Source organism: Gopherus flavomarginatus, chromosome 6 (assembly GCF_025201925.1).
Source record: "Gopherus flavomarginatus isolate rGopFla2 chromosome 6, rGopFla2.mat.asm, whole genome shotgun sequence".
NCBI classification, from domain to species: Eukaryota; Metazoa; Chordata; order Testudines; family Testudinidae; genus Gopherus; species Gopherus flavomarginatus.
The window spans coordinates 77443191-77467113 of NC_066622.1; the positions used below are offsets into that span (position 1 = coordinate 77443191).

A 23923-nucleotide genomic window follows, 5' to 3' on the forward strand; every position below is an offset into this window, starting at 1 on the left:
GTGTGTGTGTGTGTGTGTGTGTGTGTGTGTGTGTGTGTGTGTGTGTGTGTGTGTGTGTGTGTGTGTGTGTGTGTGTGTGTGTGTGTGTGTGTGTGTGTGTGTGTGTGTGTGTGTGTGCCTACTGTATTTTCCACTCCACGCATCTGATGAAGTGGGTTTTAGCTCACGAAAGCTTATGCTCAAATAAATTTGTTAGTCTCTAAGGTGCCACAAGTACTCTTCACTCTTTTTGAAAAAATTAGGTTTGTTTAGTCTGAAGAAGATTGAGAGGGGACACATGGTGAGAGTTTTCAAGTACATAAAAGGTTGTTACAAGGAGGAGGGAGAAAAATTATTCTCTTAAACTCTGAAAATGGGACAAGAAAAATGGGCTGAAATTGCAGCAAGCATGGTTTAGGATGGACATTAGGAAAAACTCCTTAACTGTTAAAGTGGTTAAACACAGGAATAAATTGCTCAGGGAAGTCATGGCATCTCTGTCATTGGAGATTTTTAAGAGCAGGTTAGACAAACACCTGTCAGGGATGGTCTAAATAATACTTAGTCCTGCCATGAGTACAAAGGACTGGAGTAGATGACCTCTCCAGGTCCCTTCCAATTCTAGGATTTTATGATTCACCAATCTTACATCCTACACCAAACATTAAAGTAGACACCTGAGTAAAAGAACCTCTTATTAGTGACTTTTGGCTTTTGACCCCAAATGCATCACAGCCCCCAAACCAATGGTCACAACTATAGCCTATGTGCTAGAAGGGTGACTGAAATCTGCTTCACTTGCTGTGTTCATCTGCTTCACTTGCATTGAGCATTAGGGCTGCTGGATTCATGGAATCATTTCTAATGAACCTGCTGGCTCACTTCTGGGCACTTTGTTAATTCTTCAGTGAACATCCAATCAGCTGAATGCTCTATAATCCCCCCAGAATAGGAAAAGGAAATACTGCCAGAGTCAGAGGGCCCTGGTTCAGGAGGGAGCAGGAGCAGAAGGCTGTAGGCAGCATCCTGGGAGCTGACTATGGTGAGAAGACTGGACAGTTTGGGAGCTGGGACTGAAGGGCTGACAGCTGGGCTGGGAAGCAGCCTTTTGCTGGTTAATGGGCAAGCAGCAGTCACAACAGATGGGTACTCAGGAATGGCCTGTAAACAAGAGGGGCTGTGCAGATCAGTCTGAACAAGATTGACAAAAGTACTGAACTCTGGCAGGGACATCTGCAGGCCCATGAATGATTGCCTCTGGGAGAGGGGTGGCCTGGAGTCAGTAATCCTGCAGTAGGCTGGGGGAGCCCCACCTGCCCGCTCCCATGAGAGGCTGAGTTAGGAACTGTTGGTGCATCTTATGTTTGTACCTTAAAGTCTACAATAACAGCAACATTTATTTCTGGTAGCTTTTAATGAAACAACTGTTTGTCATTCATCAGACTCTGTGAGTATTATGGGGATGTACCAGGGCCTACAGCCTGAAGGACCTTGTGCTGGAAACACCTAGAGGACTTACTTCAGAGAAGGACCAAACATAGACAGGACTTGCATACCCCAGCACTCAAAACGACTCCCTGCAGTGGGGATGGTTACACTGGATCCCAGTGCCCAATGCCAACATGCAGAGGGTGTGCAAATAACTCATCATGGGGCTGAAATGGACTGGAGAACCATCCTTGGCTGCTCTGAATTACAGTGAATTTCACCCCTGGATAGTAGAATTAACTAGTTGAAACTGAGACCAAAGAAAAAGGGGAAATCCCATTCTTGAATGACTACTGTTGAAAAGGGTGTATGTGTATAAATGTGTTTTGGGATGTAAAGCATTTGAGCACTAACTGCTCTATCCTGTGCAGTAAATAACATGCATTTGGAAAGACTGAAGTAATTCAGAGGTTTCAATCCTTTCTTCAAATAGACTTCAAAGAGCAGCTGCTGAAAATGAACTTTAAGAGGCAGACTCACATTAAATGAGTTTGCTGTGAGTAGATGATTGTCAGTATGATCTTGTGCTTAGCAAGGAGATGATGAACGGACTGAGTATGCCCTCAAGGGAGAGCCCATAGACCACTTCATTCTGGTGCTGTATTAATGACATGCCAAAAGCATGCTCACAATCAAAGATGCTTCTTTGAGAGAGGACACGGTAATCTTTTACTCACACCGATCAATCTGCTATAGTACCAAGACTGTTGTCAGAAACAAAATAGGCTGAATTACTCAGTGGCTTGATAAAAAAAATCAGCTTACTATCAGTCCAGGCCCAGCAAAACCTGTTCTGCTTACATTTGGTTTAATTTGCTGATAAGTCTAATTTAAGTCACAGCAATAAGTGCATACAAAAACTCCATGAAGTGCCACTCAGTTCTGAAAAATACCTGCATAAAACTAGTAATATGATGCTTCCTATGTATCGTCTTTTGCTGATCCCATGTCAAATTCTCTCAGCTGATAGTTAAAAAGATGATTTCTCTGTCAGCCCTACAAATGCACCAGGGATCTGAAATTCAAGCCAGGTTCTTTATGACTTGTACATCAACAGTAATAAAGATTCTGTAATAGGGACTTATTGTTAACAATACTTTTGAAGGTGTAACAAACAGAAAGGAAGCTATCTTGCTCTCCCATAGCCGTATCAGCTCTGCATATAACAGGAATTTTTGTAGCTCTACCTAGTGAAAACTATCTGGGAAATTATTCTGTCTGTGTAGTGATGCATTATCTTATTACTTCATAATATGGAATAACTGCTAAATTGCCTTGTTTGTATGATGAATAATCTCTATATATTCTGTTTAGGTCAAATCACTATTTATTTCAGTAAACTCCATTCTGATTTCAGATTGATTCTGTGCATCAAATATTTAATTTGGATCCTGCTCCTGCCTGGTTAAATTAATGACTCAAATCATCCAGAAGAGCACTCCAAATGCTTTCCTTTGAATTCATCTCCTTTATTCAAGTGATGAATTTTATGTTGGAGTCTTCTACATGTGAGCTGACTTGAGCAGAAACACAGGGTATCTACTGCAATATAATTTGTGATTAATCTTCCCTACCTTTAAAAGCAAACAAACAAACAAACAAAAAACAAACATTCCCCCCCCCCCCGCCTCTCTTATCTAGAGGACCAAATGCATAAAGCCTATAGTCTGATAGTATAGATCTACTCCAGAAAGTGACTCTGTTTAACTGGCATTTTCTTACTCAACACATCTGTTCTCTACGTGTAATCATAGTGATCTCTGCTTCCTTTAGTGACTAAAACTAAATCTTTATGATTTTCCCAACTCCCAACCCTGCAGATCCAACACAAAAGGGAGAATGAACTGGATTCTATTCCTTCTTGTGCACCATTAAGAGGATTTTGAATTTAAATCCATCTAGTTAAAACTATGCAAACTCTTAATATTGACACATTTAAACTGGTGTAATCCTCACTTCAACTGCTTTGTTTAAATTGATAATTTACTGACACAAGAGAACTTGATTTAAACAAGGGTTAAACCAGTTTAAGTATGTTTACATTTGCACAGGTTTAACTAGATCAATGGATAATGATCAATCCGTGCAATTTCTAATACAGACAAGCCCTATACTCCAAGCAATTCCACATGCGCCAAATTATTGACCACAAAGGGGGTTATGCATGTGTCACTCGGGGCATATTTTGGCCTTCAGAACTTTTACAATAGAATGACGGTGATGATGTGCAGATGGAAAGAACCCAGCTTGATTTGCAGATCCCAGGATGAATGTGCAGGGCTGATAGCCAGAAATAAACATCATATGAGTTGTAAACTGAGCATAGAAATCACAGATCTGCAATAAACATGGAACTCCACATTGCCACTTTACAAAGAGAACCACACTTCAAGACACAAAACACATTCAATAATAAAAACTCTCCTCTTGGATGAGGGATTTATACCCCCTGGGTAGGATTTTACCCAAGAGCCTTTCAGTCCTGCAGCTACTGTATACCTCATTGAAAGTTCTAAAACAGGTGATAGCTGCAGGATTAGGCTACCAGGGGTCACCAACTGCAAAGTGGACTATTGAGGGTTTTGCAGGCTCTTCCCAGCTGGAGGTATGTCCAGGGTAGAGTTAATAGATTCATACATTTTTAAGGAAGAAGGGACCATTGTGATAATTAAGCTAGACTTTCAGTAGTTCCTGCATCAAGTCCAGTAACATCTGGATTCAGTTCTACCTAATTCCTCACTTGGGCACCTAGTATATCACATGAATACTTTCTTAATATAGACTGAAGTGATACTTGCATAGCTAATTGGGTGGTTGTGAGGATTAACCAGTTGTTTGCAGAGAGTTTTGAAGGTATAAAGCACTATGTGAGTGGTACATTCTATTATTTTTATTGGATGGGTATGTATTTATACACAATGTATGGTGGGTTCATGGGGTTGAGGGAAGGACTATATTTTAGTTTAGAAAAATTAGGTATTTGCATGTTACATGTTTTTAAAAAAGTTGTTCAGGAGTTAGACTGGTGCTTTTAATACAATGAAGTGAATAAAAACCAGTTATGAATTAAATATTCTAAGTAATAAGAAATGCAGCTATCCTGGCCTACATTTTCAAAAGTGTCTAATGATTTTGATTGCCCAATTCAGGACACCTTAAAGAAGCCTGATTTTCCCCCTCCCCCTTCCCTGAAAATCAGGGTCCTTCAAATTATCTGAAGTTGGGAACCCAAAAACAGAGGCAACAAAATCACTAGGCACCTCAAAATTGAGGCCACTAATCTCTCAAACTGATTACTAAAATACACATTTAGAAAGTAGACAATGGAGGCCAAAATTCCAAGGGAACCTGAAACAGTCTCTAACTGTACACAAGCCATCAGTGGCAGGTGTAAGGGATGGAGGGCAGACATCCAATTTTTAGGTTTGCACAAAATTACAGGCCTTTAAAAAAAACTGGCCATAAGTAAAGTTTTCAATCTCCAGAACTGACATGGGAGAATTCTCTTTTTTTTCTGATAGGAGATACACACTTCACTTATTTGCTTAGAGGTTGAGCTCCGGTCCCACTAACCCATTCATTTCAGTGAAGTCCCAGGCACTCAAGTTTTCATCAGTGATATGTCCAGTGTGCTTGGAAACTGAATTGCTGCATCACAAACGGACTGCTTCAAAGTCCACTGAAGCCAATGGGAATCTGTCAATTGATTTCAGTGGATGATAGATCAGACTTCATAAAGGCCCCTTCCTGTGAGAGGTGAATACTTAACACCCCACTGATTTCTGCATCTATGCCCGAGAGCTGGAAGACAGTTACATCAAAATAGAAAACGCATGGCTGATATGCAAAGTGGTTTCACTAGCAAAGAAAAAGACATTTGCCCCAGAAAGTTTACTTGCAAAACAAACAGCATAAATTTAAGTCTTAGTCTTCATTAAATTTCTAAAAGATGCAGTGACTACATTCTCCACATGTCATTCAAGCACTGATGCAATCTGCTCTACAAAATTAATGACTTCAAGCAGATTAGTAAACAGCATCAATCAGGATTACTCAAAGGTTACAAATCCCAACAAAGGGAACTCCTCTTCAGCATCAATGTAATTTGCAAAGGAGGACACAGGGAAATCCCCACAGATAAACTATTCGTTGGCATAAAAAACTAGTCAGGGGATTTCAAAAAGCCACAATTGGGAGTGGGGTGCCTAGCTTTCCCATGTTCTGCAGGTAAAATACCCATTTATTTCAGTGGCATTTTGTCTGTATGTAGATTGCAGGCTCAGTCATGAAATAATTTTTCATCATGGAACTGCATTTTCCCCTTTTCATGCATGTATTTTTTTTTGGTAGTTTGCATTATCTTTTTCCAAATATATTGGGACACATTATTTACTTCAGTCCACAGCATCAAGGCTTTGGCATAACACTTCAATTTCCTGCTTCCCACACTTCGAGGAGTTTCACAACTGAGTTGTTCCTTCAGTATAATCTAAGATTCCTCCAGAAGTTTTTGTGTTTGTGATTTTTTAACTATATGGTTATTAGTGTTCTCACAAGGTTTGCCATTTTATTTCTGACACTGGTCAATACTAAAAATCCAATTATGCTCTTATTCATCAAAAGAATTACATATTTTTTCCAATATTTGACCAGCTCTAGAATAAGCCGAATAATATCTTCAGTTAAATTAATTAATCATAAAATATATTAACAAATGACTAATTCTGTCCTTTCTGGGAAACCAGATATGATCTGCTCTGATAATTATATAACACAATGACCATGAACCTCAGATACTGGCCTCCCTCTGGGTAATGAGCTTTTCCAGGATGCAAAGCCTCTAGATTGGTTCCCCAAATCCTGAATCTCCCACCTTGCTCTGTAGAATCATATAGGATCCTCCTTGGAGGATCCAGGTCAAAAAGAGAATAGAGAACTGTGATATGGAGAGAAAGACGCAATAAAGTAGGGGTATGTATGCCCACGGTCTGCTCTTGCATGGGAGCAAAGATAGAACTAACAACAACAAAAGCAATAAGAAGATAGACCCAGAATATTTTGCTTATACTTCTCTGCTTGGCAGTGTTGTATAACAGTCCAGAGCTTTACAGAGCATGGAAAAATTGGATCAAGGGCATTAGATAGTTCTAAATCTGCAAAGTTTGGACATCAGTGTTTTTCAAGTGGTGCGACAACATTTTTCTTTACTAAAGCTCTCTGCGGCACACATCTGAAGTCTTCTTTCCCCACATGCACCCATTAAAACAATAAGGACAATTTTAATAATAACCAGAACAATTGCCAAATAACTCCCTTATTGTAGAATATTATATCCTGTCTCTAAACAGTTTTGGAGTGCATTAAAAGTCATTTTCAGATGAACACTTAACCCCTTTACAGGCAGCATTTTACATCTCATGCGGAAATGCATATTGCATAATGGGCCTTTAAGAAGGGTATTTCTGCTAGAAGCTAACTAAAATCTGTAGCCTTGCAAATGCACTACTTGAAGTTGAAAAATTTACTATAAAGAGCTTCTCCTTAGGGAAGGGTTATATTAGCACCATGAGCAGGATCACAGAAAAATCATCCAAACTAGAGTTTTCAAGCAGAAAGTTTAAGGTTAGAGCTGGACCTTACCCCAGTAGGAGCCGACCCTATAACAAGACACCAAGGAGTGTCGAAAAGTGTGTTGTTCCTCCTTTTCAGGGACACTATGCCCAGCTTTTACCCGGTATCCATTTTGGAACAGTTCTCCTAGAGACTTTTTACGCCGCCTGGTTGTTCTGTAAGTCTCAGTCTGAGTGCCCCCAGTGGGGTTGTGGTAGACTAATATCTTGCTGGGTATCATGACTATGAAGCTTCAAGATCAGTAAAGGCTGAGTGTAGACAAAACTGTATTCCACTCTCCATTCACAGCATGCCCTGATAGCAAAGGTAAGTATTTCTTTACCCCTCCTTTTTCTAATTCAGTACCAAATAGGAGACTGATGAGAAAAGTTCTCTCTTTAATACCACTTCTTTCTGGAAGCAGATCAATTTTGTTAGTCAGAAGATAATGCAAGATTCTCCTTTTCACGTTGTCACCAAAAAGCAACTCAACATGTCACTGCCATCGTTGCTTGCATGAAACAAACAGAATGAATCCCTACCCCACCCAAATTCACCCCTCTAAAAATACACAGGAAACATCACCAAGTGCAAAGCCAAATCACAGAGGCAGGCAGGCAGGCAGTGCAGAGATGCTCATCCGATCTGTGATGTACCAGAGCTTAAAAGCCATCTTCTATCAGGATATTACCACATAAGCTTCTTTCAGACACACCAAGGAAGAATAAATGGAGAAACCCTCACACAGAAATCCACAAGGCTGCTGCTTCCCAGATGGAAAGAACAGTTTGCCCTGGTAGAAGAAGAGAGATATTTGGACCACATGCTTGAGAGGCACAGATTGTTATTCCAATTGTTCCTTTCACTGCTTTACATGTCTCGTCTTCTGGTTAAAGCTTGTATACTGAAGGCAAGGGTCACATAATTAGCCAACTCTTACAGGATTTTGCTCCAATGAAATGAAAAAAAACCAGACAAACCTGACCTTCAACTAATCCTGAGTTAATGACAGCTACAGTAGTGGATAAAAAAGCTGTCTTTAGCTGTAAAGCAAGAGTACTGGAAACAGGCAGCATTAGCTCTCACAGGCAGACTTGTTGTGGATTGTCACAAAAGGAGATTTTTGTTCAACTTGGCTCCCACCTACTGTGCTTAGCTTAAAAAAATGACTCTTTAAAATATTACTAACTTGTGATCTTACTTCCTTACCATTTTCCAGAAATTCCTTCAAGCTGCTGTGACTTTCACAAACCACTGATATCATAAAGTGTGCTTTCTTAAACTATCTTTTCATTGTGAATATGACATACGGAAACACTTGGTCTTTGTCTAGAAGAATCTGTATATATGGTATTTCAAATTCTTTGCATGGAAAAGATGCCATAAATACCTATGTGCCATAAAGAACTATATGCTTGTATGCCATAATACACAACACTATGCATTTAAAATGCAGTATATAGCATTTCCAATCTGAAGATCTCAAAGAACATCAGAAACATGTTGGTACAGAACCATTGTCCCAATTTTATAAACAGGGGAAATGGACCACAGAGATATTAAGAGACCTGCACAAGGTTACACAATGAGCCAGTGGGAAAACCAATAGTTCTGACTCCCAGATGTTCTACACAACGCTACTATCCATGGCTAAGTCATGTTCCCACTGGAGACAATGGCAAAGCTTCACTGATACTAATGGGAACAGACCTGGACCCTTTAAATATATTCATATATGTGGGCAATTGGAACAATCCCATTCAGAACCGGAAGGATTTTACAAAAGGCAATCTTTAACAGTGTTACTGATCGCACCTAGCATAAGTTAAATTGCAAGAACTTTATACTATTTACAGTAGGTTTTTTGTTTTCTGTTTGTATTTCAATCAGCTTGGGGAACAAAATTAGTCTGTTATGAAACCTAAACCTAGTATTACTGGACTTTATATTACTTTTAGATCATAACATTTTGGAAGTAGAGCCCATGTGTCTTCTGAGCCATATAAAGCTCTGAGCACAGTCTGTACTTAAGTAATAGCAACAAACAAGTCTCTTATTTAAATTACAGAATCTATGGTTTGACCCTTCATAATTTGACAGCGTCCCTTTAATTTCCTCAGCTTTATAGTACAAGCTGGAGGGACTGATTATACTCAGATCTGTACTGATCTCTCTCTCTCTCCCCCGCCTTCTCTCTCGCCCCATAGTCTGCTAAATCTTACTTGTAGAGCAAAAGCTGAAAACATGAATTAAGTGATGAAAATAGGAAATAATCCAACAAAAAAAAAAAGAGCCTGCTTCACATGTTAAAATCATGAATTTGAACTGCGTGTTGGCAGGATGATGACATATGTTGTTGGATTCCAACATTCAGTGCCAGTCGAATGTGTCAGGGGAAGTTATTTGTAATACTTTCAGTCTCTTTGCGATGGGGTCCTTATTTTCCATAGGGATAGGTTAGTAATGCTTTGCTTTTCAGTCTTATGTAAGGCAGGTTATTGGTTAGTGTGAAGGTAGAAAATTGCTTTCACTGCCTTCAAAGACTCTTCCAAATACTGGGCATTGAAGCAGATATCTCCAAGGATACAATGAACAACTCATTTTAAACTGCTTTAGTTAAAGCAATACTAAAAGTGTATTGAGGAACAATACTGTTTACCTCACAGGATGATCATCTATTTGAAACCAGTGAAGTAAATGAGGATTGGCTTAAGAAGGTGTAAGGGAACAAATCTTCTAACTTCCCTTTGGGGTCAGCAATTTAAAAGCATTGTGTGTATGCTGGGGATTCAGCAGAGGACCTGTTCCCTCTGATTCAGCAGTGGGCCAATCCCACAACATGATGTTAGAGGTTACTGGGAAGAACAATACCTTAGCACTGAATTTACTGTCTGCATGAATTTTGCCAATGCAGAGAAGTATGCTGGTCTAGGAGACTGCACAGTAGGCTCAGAATCAAGAGGTTCCTGAATTCCAATCTCTGCTCTTAAACTGACTTGCTGTGTGATCATGAGCAACTCACTTAGGCCTTGTCTTCACAAAAGAATGTTACAGTGTTAGAACAAGGACAAGATGTGTTCAGCATCCTGTCAGATAGTCATAGTGAACCTGAACCCTAGCACGGTTTAATCCTGAGTAGCTGACACATCATTGAACATTGACTTGTCTTTCTTTACAGTGACCTATTACAGTTCTATTGTGAGACAGTTCTGAAGTAAAGACAGGACCATTCTCTCTCTCTCTCTCTCTGTTTTTCCATCTGTAAGATGGAGATAATACGTATTTCTCTATGTGACAGCCTTGTCATGAGGATTATTTAATGTTTGTACAATAACTTTGAAGTTGTAAAGTACCATCTAAGTGCTAAATACTGTTACAGGTATGGAGGAAAGAATTTGTAAGTTAAAACATGATCATACAATATTCTCTTAGTACTACAAAGATATTTATAAAATATCCTCCAGGCAGAGAAAAAGCGTAAATGTGAAAGTCTCACTAATCATGCCAAATCTTCCTAAAGCCTACAAACTACCACTATGCTGAAAGATATCTGAGAAAACTGTATTTTAAAATATAAAAATAAAATAACTTTCAAACAACAAAGCAATGAAACAACACATGGCAACACCCAGCACTATATATTGTAAATCAAATTAATAGCTTTTTCTTAATACATTCTACACTGTATACATCAGGGGTAGGCATCCTATGGCATGCGTACCAAAGGCGGCATGGGAGCTGATTTTCAGTGGCACTCTCACTGCTTGGGTCCTGGCCACTGGTCTGTGGGTGGGCTCTGCATTTTAATTTAATATTAAATGAAGCTAATAATAAACCTTATTTACTTTACATACAACAATAGTTTAGTTATATATTATAGACATAGAAAGAGACCTTCTAAAAACATTAAAATGTATTACTGGCACACGGAACCTTAAATTAGACTGAATAAATGAAGACTCGGCACATCGCTTCTGAAAGGTTGCCGACCCCTAGTATACAGTCTTGAAAAGCCTTACAGTATATTATCTCACTGGAGGAAGGTAGGTAACACTTAAGCAATAATCCTTGATCTCAGGGTCAGGAATTTGTGAGTAGCATGAACAATATTTTAGATAAAAAAACAAAAAATACCCACTTTCAACAAGAAGGTCGTCAGCTTTGATAATGTTTGTTTCTAACGATTTCTATTTATCACCATGTAGGTATCCCTCTGTCATAGAGGCATATATTACAATGTGGTTTATCTCAGCTGCTGGAAGGAGCAGAGTTAAGTCAAATCGGACTTTCCTTCTATTCTACTCTATTGCATTTGGGGTCTATTATTTTGCTCATCACCATGTATCTATGTTCCTGGCCTTGCTGCAGCTGACTCAGCTCTCGGAAGTGGGAGCACGCCATCTAACAAGTTTTATAGGGCTTGCATTATTTCTACTTCTACTGAAGTAAAGTTCAGACACTGTCTGCTTTAACATTTGTAGCTGTTGGTTATTGCTGTCCACTGTTCAGATAGTCTGGTCTATACATAACAGTATATCATCATGTTTGGGGGAAAAAAATCAGATATGTCACAAGCCAGAGCCCAAAATGCAAAGGGATGGCATGGTGGGGAAACATGGTATACTGATCAGTATCTGGACATGCACACAGACTTGGACTCCGATCTTCCCAAATTCTCAAACTTAAGCATCATAGGACCTAGTCAGCCCTTGGATGGGAGACCAGCAAAGGCTACCCAAGGTGCTGCCGGAAGTGGTGCCAGTGATTCTGCAGAAAGGCCTAAACTAGGCTCTGGGTCTGCAGGAATAAGCATCTGTGGTGCACTTCCTATCCCCTCTTGGAGAATAGGCAGGAGGAGGGGCAAGTCACGTGAAAATTTGGCACTGCCATCCAACACACTGGCCAGAATTTTGTATAGGCCAACAACAAAATTACCCCTCCTGGAGCAAGAAGTAGCAAGGAGGATTCCCCTCCTCCTGAGGCAGGCAGCTTATGGCCTGATTTCTGGCTCAGAGTAGTCCCTAAACCAGGAGTGAGCAAACTTTTTGGCCCAAGGGCCACATCTGGGTATGCAAATTGTATGGCAGGCCATGAATGCTCATGAAATTGGGGATTGGGGTGTGGGAGGGAGTGAGGACTCCATCTGGGGGTGTGGGCTCTGGGGTAGGGCCGGAAATGAGGAGTTCAGGGTGCGAGAGAAGGCTCTGGGTTGGGGTAGGGGTGTGTGGGGGTGGGTGAGGGCTCCAGCTGGGGATGCAGGGCTCTTGGATGGGGCTGGGGATGAGGGGTTGAGGGTGCAGGAGAGTGCTCCGGACTGAGACCGAAGGGTTTGGAGGGTGGGAGGGGGATCAGGGCTGGGGCAGGGGGTTCAGGTGTGGGAGGGGGATCAGGAGTGCAGGCTCTGGGCAGCACTTTCCTAAAGCAGCTTCCAGAAGCAGCAGCATGTCCTCGTTCCGGCTCCTATGCGGAGGCGCAGCCAGGCAGCTCTGCATGTTGCCCAGTCCGCAGGCGCCACCCCTGCAGCTCCCATTGGCCCATTAGTTGAGTTTAAAAAAATAGGCATTTTTTTATTCCAATGTAACTAGAGAATTTATGGTGCAAGAAAATGAGAGAGGGTAAGGTGTCATCTCTGAAACACAGCTCACTCTCAATGAAATGGCAGGGTGTGGGGATGGGTACTGCATCCTCCTTGTATGAGAGCTTCAGGGGTGATGCTTGGGGCAGGGGAAGTGTATGGAGCCCCTGAGCTGTCCCTACACATAGAAGCTGGAGGGGGGGACATGCTTCTGCTTCCGGGAGTAGGGGAAGCCCCCGACCCACTCCTCAGTGAGAGCCTGAGGGCCAGATTAAAACATCTGAAGGGCTGGATGTGGCCCCCGGGCCGTAGTTTGCCCACCCCTGGCCTAAACGCATGATCTATCCCACATGTGGAAAACAACAAAATCCAGCAAGAACATTGCTATGCAGGGAGAATCACATTGGCACGATTTCTAATTATTTCTTTACTGTTTGATGGAATAGATTTTAATGACTGATTTTGTGTTAAGGCAGAACAAAGTACTATATGTAGTGCTCTTTCCCCTTTAACATTTTTAATAAATTGCAGTATTACTTATGCCATCTCAGGATGGTGTTACTGAATATGCAGCATAACGACTATTTATGCCTCTAATTTTCACTGGCCCTCATTCAAACACCATCAAATATTATGCTCAGAAAAAAAAAAGTTCTCTTTATTCAAAAACTATATTCTCCAGCCCCATGTATATTTTTTCTTGGGTCCTTTCTTTGTGAGGGTTACGCTGCAATCCTCTCTCTGTAGTGAGAATCTTGTCAAGTCCTTACAAAAAGACAACCATCCCATTACAGGGTGAAAAAGGTGAAGCTAACATGGACAATACAAACTGAGTTTCTTAAGAAATGAACAGCGTTGTGTATTTATTACCTCACAGCCTCAGGAAAAAAGTCTTATGTTACATCACACCCAGGAGACCTCACCAGGCATGGTACTGTTAATACCAAAAATTAGGTGCCTAACATCTAAACAGAGCCTTTTGCTACTTTGTGAAGTATGCCTAAACATACAGCTGGTTACAGCTATGCTACAACAAGCTATGATTGTCCTCTATCTTAGAGGTAGACTTAGAGCAGGGCACTGTTTGGATGGAAGATTTGTAAGTAGCACACTTCTCCGGAGTCAGAACTGAAGCACTCTAACCCCATTAGGTAGACACAAGTGCCATCTTTCAGATGAGGTGAGAGAAAGGTGAAAGAGGAAAAAAATTGAGATATGCACCCCATTGAAAGAGGAACATAGTGGAGGAAAAGGGGATGTATTGATTCCTTGTAACTTTCTGTTTATTTTACAGTTTTGTAGTCCTCTCTTGATGCTGCAGTCCTGACTATACAAAATCTCATTTAATGCTTTGCTTCCGGAGCAATCAACTTAAGATGCTCAGTTTCTTAATGATCCTACTATGATCAAGCTGGCACTTGAAAGGATATGTTACATTTCAGTAAGCTAACCTTGTAGAAAGGTGGGGGTGAGGGATTGTTTTTTTTAAAAAATTTATGTACTCATTATAATGCATTATGATGTAGTTTAACTTCACAGAGAAGTCACAAGTCAGCATGTTTTGTAATTTTCCTTGGCATTCACCAGGAACAAATTACCCTAATACAGAACTATACTATTCAGAAAGGTTGTAACCATGGGACAGAACAGAATGGCAAGGACAAAGGCAAAAGAAGGACAAAGACCAGTCTCAAAGCCTGACTCATGCTGCAGGGTGCTGTTTTAAAGAAGATCAGCAGTGGCGTTTTCTTTGCTCTTGTGACTCACAGGGCATGGGCCACAAGTGCCAAGAAAGAGATGGATATGCTATAAAATAAGAAGCGAAAAGGAGTCAAAATAATTCCATTGTGTTCAATTTGTAAAAGGTTATATACTGGCCAAGAACTTCAGTTCAGGTCTGAAATGCCTATAAGTAGCTGTTTCAAAGAGATATTCAAAATGGTTGTTATAGATTTGTATAGCGTGGGTGATAAAAACTGATCTGCTATAAGATGGCACATGGAATATCTAGCAAGAGCAGTAAGAATTTATAGTATTCTGAACAAACATGTGCCAAACACTTTAGAAATGATTTGTCACCAAGAAGGGATGTACGTTCTTTCACCACAGGGAATGATCCATATTTCATGGTGTAAAATCTTAATGTCACATGAGACAGAATATCTCAGGCCAAGTGTCAGATCAAGGCCAGATACAGGCCATATGCTCCAAAGAAGCAATAAAGCATACTGTTTTCACTGCATACTGGCACACAAATGTTTTTAAAAAGTGAACCTGGGCACCATGTAACCATAAGCTCTTCCTAGTCTTCTACAAGCCAGCGCGCGCGCACACACACACACACACACACCCTTCCCCCTTTGCCTGGACTTCGTTACATATTTAAATTTATCGTGAAAAGGTTCAGGGTTTTGGAAGGAGCCAATCCAGCACTTAAATCCCCTGATGTAGAATAATTCCAGCACAGGGAGCATCAGTCCAAGGTTCCATGTCTCTGCCCTGTTTTGGAGGAACCCTCCACCTCTTGCTAAGACTGCCACAAAGATGTTGTGGGTTTTGTGATGTAGACATATATACCTATTAGATACTAGACTAGACTATCAGTTTATTTCAGTTAAACCACCAAACAGTTAATTGATGACAATGACCTCCACTCATTACTAGGCCAGATTTGAACAAGTGTCTAAGAAAAAAAAAATGTTTCCCATTATTACTTGCCTTTAATTCCACCATCATCATCATCATCATGACAAATCCCAAGGGACATAGCCTCTTTGCATCTGCCATCCAGATGGATCATTAGCTAGGTCCTTAAGACAATATATGTCTATCCACAGATGCTCCACCCCTAATTTGTGTGTATCTGCAAAAGGGAAGTTTCCCTTTCCTATTTCCTATTGACTTCCCTGCCAGCACATATCTTTCAGAAGCATTTTCTGGGTACTTCTATAGCAGTTACCCCACTACCATTCCCAGTAAAGGGGTTTCCAAAAGCTGAGATAAGTGGGAGAGAATGCAGAAGAGCCTGGTTGGCTCCCTTTCATGCTCTTAGCTCTCTTCGCTTTTGAGGGGCCCATGCCCTGCAGAATACTCAGAGTGGGGCTTCCATAGGGTAGGGAGGAAGGAGAGACCATGCAGCAGAGTTTGAGCTCAGCAATAACAGCAAAGAAGAAATAAGAACTGGAACAGTGTCATTCCATTCACAAATTACCCACTTTTGACTTTTTATTTTCTTATGCATGGTGACTCAATTAAATGATCCTCATTTGTCACTCTTCATCACTGAAATGTGACTGTCAATATACCATTCCAAGCCAATATAACCTTTCCAATCCAAAGCTTTTTAAGAGTCATCATTACGATAAGCTTCTTGCTAACACTATTTACCTACAGCAATTCCATGTCATTTCCAAACATACCAAGATAATTCAGAATTGCAATCGCTGCTATGGGAGCTGGATTCTCACTACGAAAGGATTACAAAGACTAGACTCAGAAAGGGGAAGAATTAACATGAAGGTTGTATAAGGAGGCAGCATGAAAATCCATTCAAATATAAGGATTTTACACTAATCCTATTGTGATTATTTCTCATGGTGTCACAAGGCAGCAGACGCATTAAATACCTGAACTTCACTGACAAACCTGACTTATCCTAGAGAAGAAGATACTATATAAAATCATTCCAGCCTCAGCATTAGGTAAAACTGATCTAAAATGAAAATAATGTCCACTTTGACTGCAGTACTCCGTGTAACTGCCTGGCTCAGTCACCTGGAATTATGACTAACTGTGATAACTGTGACTAAAGTGATAAAAAGGCCTTTCCCACTGTGTTGTGGCAAAAGCATATGTTTAGCTCAGCAGCACAAGATGACATTGCATCTTCAAGCACATGGCACAGCGTCACACCACCATGACTTTGTGTTGGCCTGCAGTGATGATAGGTGAGACACATGACAGGGACTGTCAGCGGCACATCCAGAGAAGAGGAACTGGAACATCTCTGAAGTGAAGCACACATACACATACGTGCATGTACGCACACCACGCCTTGATGGGAAACATTCCAGGCAGTCTCCAGAAGCAGATCAGAAAAACACCACCAGCAATTGGAAAAACAGTGAGATAATCTGCCTCCATGATGTTAAGTATGCCAAGCAACAACATAATTGGGAGGTCACTCCAGACGTCAGACGTAACTGCTGGAACATTTCAGTATCTCCTGGATAGGAAATGATTTGCTCCCCACCCTATTTATTTGTGAGGAGCATCCCTATGTTCTTGAGTATGCAGATCATCATCGTTGGAGGTACCACCATCATGAATGCAGAAACCCTGGAGATGGCCTAAGACAAACTGATAGAGTGGTGCTGAAATATTACTGCCACCAGTACCGTTGTCTCTTGGAGGCAAACTGCCCTCTACTGTTTCGAATGCCAAACCTGTACCCAAATATTTCCATATGCAACTTCTTCTCGTAGTTGGTTTGCAAAGACAGCTGAGAGCAACATAATATGAAAGACCAACTGCCAGAGAGGGTAAACTGGATTAGAAAAACAAAAACCAGGCCCACTCTGGAATTTTTGCTCATTTAGAAACAAACATTCTTGAATGTTTAGTTAACTTCTTATTATTAGCAGTGTCAATCCATTTTGACCAGCCCCTATTGACTTCTGTATTCTGGCTGGCAATGGATGGAGCAACTGAGATCGTTAAGGAGACTTCCTTTGCAACACTTCTGGCCTGACCTGTAGTGGAAGCTAGAGAGATTTCATAAGGAAGCCTATGTGTGGGCAATTTCCTTTCCAATTTTGCAGACAAGACAGGTTTGAAGAGTTTGAATCTGAACTCACCATGAATGCCAAACCTTTTGATTTTCACCACTGCATAACCAGCAGGTCAAAGAGACTTACAGAATGGAAAGCATTCATTTAATTATTAATAGATTTTTACTTAGAATCTGCTAAGAAACTGCACTGCCTTGATCAAAAGAAAGCCTCAAACGCATGACTGAAAAGAATAAATTCTGAAACTTCACTGCAGCTGATTTAACAGGGCTCCATATTAAAGAGCTCCCTTCACAGAAGAGGCTTGGAAAGACAGGAAGGCAGTGGGAAGATTCAAGAACACGGAGACATAAAGAGCAAACAAACACTGCCCTCTAAGCATCATTAGCTTTAATGGTAGTGGCCTCCTGGCAACCTGTCTGGTGCAGTACAAACTGTTTCCAAAAAGCCAACAACTTCAAAGAAGCCTCTGTGAAGCAGCGAATTATCTTCTCATTTGTGGATTTGACATACATAGTTTCTCCGCTGTGTTTTTGTTTTATTATTTAAAACTTCAGATAGTATTAAACCAGATGCTGAACTGAAGGTGATGCCAGGGTTAATGAATGCTGCATGCCCATAGGCCAGCTTTGAATCAGGAGTACCAAGCCTGCATAATGGGAGTGAATCTGGATATTTTAAAAGAGAAGAACTTTAAGTCCTAGGTGGCTCAAAGAACTCAGGATGAAACAAGTGGCAGATCATATAAGGGGGAAACAAAAACTCTGTTTTCTTGAGTCAGCTCAAAGAACTATGAATATATCCCTATTTGGTGGAGAAAGAGGGTTTCCTAGAAGGAGAATACACAGCCTCGGGGCCTGATCCTGAGAGGTGCTGTGCTTCTGTAAGTCCCAGTAAAGTTGTGTGACTGAATGCACTCCTGTATTCATACCCCATACATTACTGTAATCATTTTTGTACAAAATAGGTCTTGTGACTTATCATTTGAAAACTAGTAACTCAATGGTCAATAATATCATGGTGAAATGTAGCCCTTATTAGGCAGGAGTGGTTAAGCAGGTGTATCTTAAACAGAGGAATGTGTGTTTACCTCAATTTGCATATAAGTAGTAAACAAGGTCCTTGAGACAGCCAGAGGGAGACAAGGCAAACCTGCATTTCAGCTTACACAGGGTAGAAGCAAGCATATGGTGGCACCTTCACCTCTAGACTCCACATTGCCATCTTTACTGATTGAATAAACTTTGCTTTGAGGGGCAATCCTCAGAAGAATCCACTTCAAAGCAGAACTGGACTCTAAAAGTGAGGGGCAAAAATCTCAGTCAATCTCTATCTCTTTCACCTAAAAAAACAAAGGAAACAGCCCTTTGAACTTTGGAGCAGATCCTAACTTGAGAATTTGGTCAGCAATATTGATGGGAACATAAGGTAAGGATTTTACCTTGAACCGAGCCTAGTTTGTTAAATTTTAGCTACTAGAAAGGGTTTTATCTTTATTTCTCTTGTAATCAGTTCTGACTTTAATACTTTGCACTTGTACTCACTTAAAATCTCTTTGTAGTTAAATAAACTTGTTTTATTCTTTAATCAAAACTAATTAGTGCTGTGGTTAAACTGAATCGTTTGGTAACTCCCATTAAAGTAGCGAACTGTTGCATATTGACCCATTACAGGGTCAATGGACCTATAATATCTGAACTGTCCAGGAGAGAGCTGGACAGTGCAGACCACACTTTGTGGGGAAAGTCCAGGTTTGGGAGTATGTTGGGGTCACCCTGCAAGCGGTCACCAAAGCTGGCGGAAGTAAGAGTGTTGACTGGAGTATTGCTGGCAGGCTGCAGCTAAACACAGACGCTCAGGGAATGATCTGCATCCTCTTTGGCTGTTTGTGAGCAGTCCAGGTTGAACCCTACATCAGCTAGGCATTGTGAGATACCCAAGGTTGCAGGGCTGGTGGTGACTCAGCCCCTCACTAGTCTGGACTGCATCCCAGAAGGTGATAAATTGGTATTTGCTGTACTGTGATCATCACTTCTTAGAAGCAATTGCCATGCTGGGGCAAAAGTGAGAAAAGCATGTTTATTCAAGAGTGACTTTGTTGGTAACTGCCTGGATTCCCTGTTCAGTTTTAAGAGACTTTAGTTGGAATGAGACCTCTCCACTATGCTCTGGCTTTTGCTTCTCTAGAAGGCAGATCATCATTCTAGGTCTGTGGCATCACAGATTGTTGTTGACAGCAAGAACTGAGGTGCTACAAACTCAGCAATATGTCCTCACTGCAAGCTTGAGAGGGTGAAGAAAGGAGTTATGATAGATCATGAACAAAAATGGTGGGGGAAATGCTGGAAAACACAAGCTAGAAACAAAGGTATTTTATTGGGTCCAAACATTTTAAAGAATTCATTAGCGCAGAAGGTCCAAGTCTTACCCCATGCCAGGCCTGATTCAAAAGTTTCACAGGAAAGAGGGGGAAGGAATCCCCCAGAAATGGAGCAGCATCAGAGTTGTTGTGCAATCACTATTGCAATAAGCCCCACGGCAGCTGTGCCCTTGTTTCACAGAAGGCAATGACCAACAGATCCACATAGTACTAACCAGCGCCACAATTCCTTTCCAGTTCCACCTTCTGCACCACCTCCAAACCTACAGGCAAGGGGTTACAGCCTGATAGACTCCAGAAATCCTGTATCTCATCCCCACTGAAGCATTGTAAATCACACCATTCTTGCTGCTTCTGGCATACTCCACAGTTGCATTGGAAGGGTCAAGTTTTTGCTCAGACTGACATCCGAATTGACAGGAATAAGAAAAATCACCCTTGCTCACCCAACCCTGATGGGATTGTTGGCCTGCAAGTGGATAGCTGAACACTGGAGCTAACTAAATGTATTAGTAAATTCTGTTCTCAGTTTGGGCTTGTCATGTGAGTGAGAATCTCAAAGCAATATTCCTCTTGAGTCACAGGCAACAACTCTATCAAGTAATCCAAACCAGAGCCTCTCCCCATGTTCATCTTCCTTTGCCCTGGCCTTCACTTAGCTGGGCCTCTTTCCGCATATATTACCATGGAGGAGATTTTCAAAAAGCCATACACTTTTACAGCCCTTCTGATTTAAAAGAATTGCTCTTTTAAACCGACTGGCTTGGTACATAAAATTATGCAGTTCTGCAGAATAAATGTAACACAACTGAATTACAGGGCTATAATTCCATCAAAAGATTTCTGGTGCCATCATAAACCATTTGAGCAAAGTGCTAGTGAATTCTGATGTTGCCAGAAGCCCCTATGTAACATTTTACCCTTGCTGTTCAGTGCTGACTAGTCTATTTTATTTCTTATTTATTTTCAAATAAAATACAGTCAGAACTTCTACAGAAATATGTGCTGCCCTACTCCTATTACCAGGTGATTCATGCTCTTGATGGCAACCAAAGATATCCTGAGACCATGAAGTTGTGGACCTGTAGCTGTGTTTTGCTTTTTGACTTCTGCCAAAGCAGTATGTTTTGAGCTGTATTTTAAGAAAAAAGCTTGAAAAAGAAGCATTTTGTTAAATAATCACTAAAAGGGTTCATATGGGTTGTTCATCTGTTTCATAACAATATGCATATATTGCCTTCACTTTAATGGCTTACATCATTACATAACATTTAAAAAAAATCACTAAATATTCTCTAATCTTGTCTTGTGTTTATTTCTATTAATAATCTCCCAAGGCCAGTGATATAAATGGTTCACAGAAATAATCATGTGAATTCTATGTGAAAAAAACCCTCTCTGTATACAGAACACCAGACAATTAGGTGAAGTCTTCAAGATCCAATGAGGTTAGAACAGAACTGCACACTGAGCCCTTCTCCAAGACAGTTTAAAGTCTTACCTCAACTGAAACCACTAACTCCAACGGTTCCAGCAGACATAGAGAGCTGTGCCATTCCTATATTCCACTTCCCAACCCCCTCAAGGATAGTACACTTAGAACAGCGTGCAAGGAACACCCTCATGTAAGGAATGAAAGTCTAGTAATGCCTTCATCAGGAGGAGTGCTGGCTGAATTATTTATTGTGAATGTATTATGTAAATGTAGCCCTTTTTCTCTTTGTGAATCAAATATGATCTCTATGAATGTAATTCCTAAGTATGCAATGAATACTAGCAATTTTCAACCTCTGGGTTGCTGTCGGCTATTTGTGGTGCATGTTTAGTCACCAAAGTCACATTGTTTTGTTTACGCTTAATGACTGAGTGACAGAAAATGTTTAAGCAAGAAAGTGATGAATGAGGCACAAAGAATAAAGAATAGCAAACACTCTTGTTCACACATATGTGCCCCTGTGAAAATGGGGGCTGTCATGAATTCCCACGAAAAACAAAAAACTAAACAATACAAACTTCACAGCTGGTCATAGATAGCAAATAAAAAGGCACACGGATGTAGTCAAAGTGACAAGTCATTCCAGATTTAGACACAAGCCCCTATTAAAGTTTTCCAGAAAAAAGATTCTCAGGGAGTACTAAGAAAAATTGATTGACCAATACAAGAATAATTTCTGATCAATTTTTGAATAAACTGGAACATTTTCCAGGGTGAGGCTGGTTAAATTAAATGGCAAGCCTGCACAGGCCCCTGCCTTTGAAACTCTGGTTACAGGGCCCAGTAATGATGGCTAACCCAGCGCCTCTTCCTGGTACTTCTCAATGCAAAATTCAGATGTTGTGGTACCTTTTGTATTAATTTAGTTAGACTATATAGGCTAAATCTGTTAACATAACCCAGTCACTGTCCAACATCCAACAGTGTAAAATAAGATTCGGGGTTTACGATACAGAGATCTCAGCCTGTTTCTTACCATGCAACATACACCATTAGAAATCCTTTTAACTTTTTATTAAAGATAAAGAAAAGAAAGAAAAATAGTTAAAGCTTTTGAAATGTAAAATATTAAATAAGGTTGCTATTTTAACCAAATCCCTTGTTCCCTTTAGTTGCAGAGAGATTTTAGAAGGAAAAACACCATGGTTTGACAACCACTCAGATGGTAATAACTGTCCTTTTGGGAAAAAGAAAATAAGTTAGTGGAGATGGGTTTGGAGCTGCTGCTGCTGCTGCTGCTGCTGTTAAAGTCTAATCCCATTTCATCTCAGGTGACGTTTGGGATGTAGCTGGAGCTGGTAAAGGTGGTATTGGCATCTGTGTCCCTCTTTCTGACTTGGTCTAGTCAGGACATCTTTCAAGATCAAGATGATGAAGGCTGAGGGTCCCAGGAGATAATGCAGGTGGAAGTCATGATGGTGAAGTTTGCTCCAGTAGCTAATTTTTCTTCCCAAAGTCTCTTTCTTTAAGGATCCACAGAAGAAGCGATGGGCAGAATAGCCCATCCATCATTATTTTGTCCACTAAGTAGGTCTACTTTCCACCAGTTCTGGTTCACTGATCATAGAATCATAGGACTGGGAAGGGACCATGAGGTCATCTAGTCCAGTCCCCTGCACTCATGGCAGGATTAAGTATTATCTAGACCATCCCTGAAAGGTGTTTGCCTAACCTGCTCTTTAAAATCTCCAATGATGGAGATTCCACAGTTCCCTGGGCAATTTGTTCCAGTGCTTAACCACTCTGACAGTTAGGAATTTTTTCCTAATGTCCAACCTAAACTGCCCTTGCTGCAATGTACGTCCATTGCTTCTTGTCCTATCCTCAGAGGTTAAGAAAAACAATTTTCTTCCTCCTCCTTCTAACAACCTTTTACATACTTGAAAACTTATGTCCCCTCTCAGTCTTCTCTTTTCCAGATTAAACAAACCCATGTTTTTCAATCTTCCCTCATAGATCATGTTTTCTAGACCTTTAATCATTTTTGTCTCTCTTCTCTGGACTCTCTCCAATTTGTCCACATCCTTCCTGAAATATGGCACCCAGAACTGGACACTATACTCCAGTTAAGGCCTAATCAGAGCAGAGTAGATTAGAAGAATTATTTCTTGCGTCTTGCTTACAACACTCCTGCTACATCCCACAATGATGTTCGCTTTTTTTTGCAACAGTGTTACACTTTTGACTCATTTTAGCTTGTGGTCCACTATGACCCCCAGATCCCTTTCCGCAGTACTTCTTCCTAGGCAGTCATTTCTCATTTTGTATGTGTTCAACAGATTTTTTCCTTCCTAAGTGGAGTACTTTGCATTTGTCCTTATTGAATTTAATCCTATTCAGACCATTTCTCCAGTTTGTCCAGATCATTTTGAATTACAATCCTATCCTCCAAAGCACTTGCAACCACTCCCAGCTTGGTACCATCTGCAAACCTTAAATTCTCTATGCCATTATCTAAATCATTGATAAAGGTATTGAACAGAACTGGACCCAGAACTGATCCCTGAGAGACCCCTCTCATTATGCCCTACCAACATGACTGTGAACCACTGATAACTACTCTCTGGGAATGGTTTTCCAACCAGTTATGCACCCACCTTATAGTA

At 40.7% G+C, this 23923-nt stretch overlaps 1 protein-coding gene across 28 annotated transcripts in view; it reads right to left on the reverse strand.

Annotated features, from left to right (window-relative positions):
- The window catches only part of KCNMA1 (potassium calcium-activated channel subfamily M alpha 1), an 886632-nt gene that overhangs the window by 262516 nt on the left and 600193 nt on the right, over positions 1-23923 (reverse strand). The gene's annotated exons all lie outside the window — the stretch shown is intronic.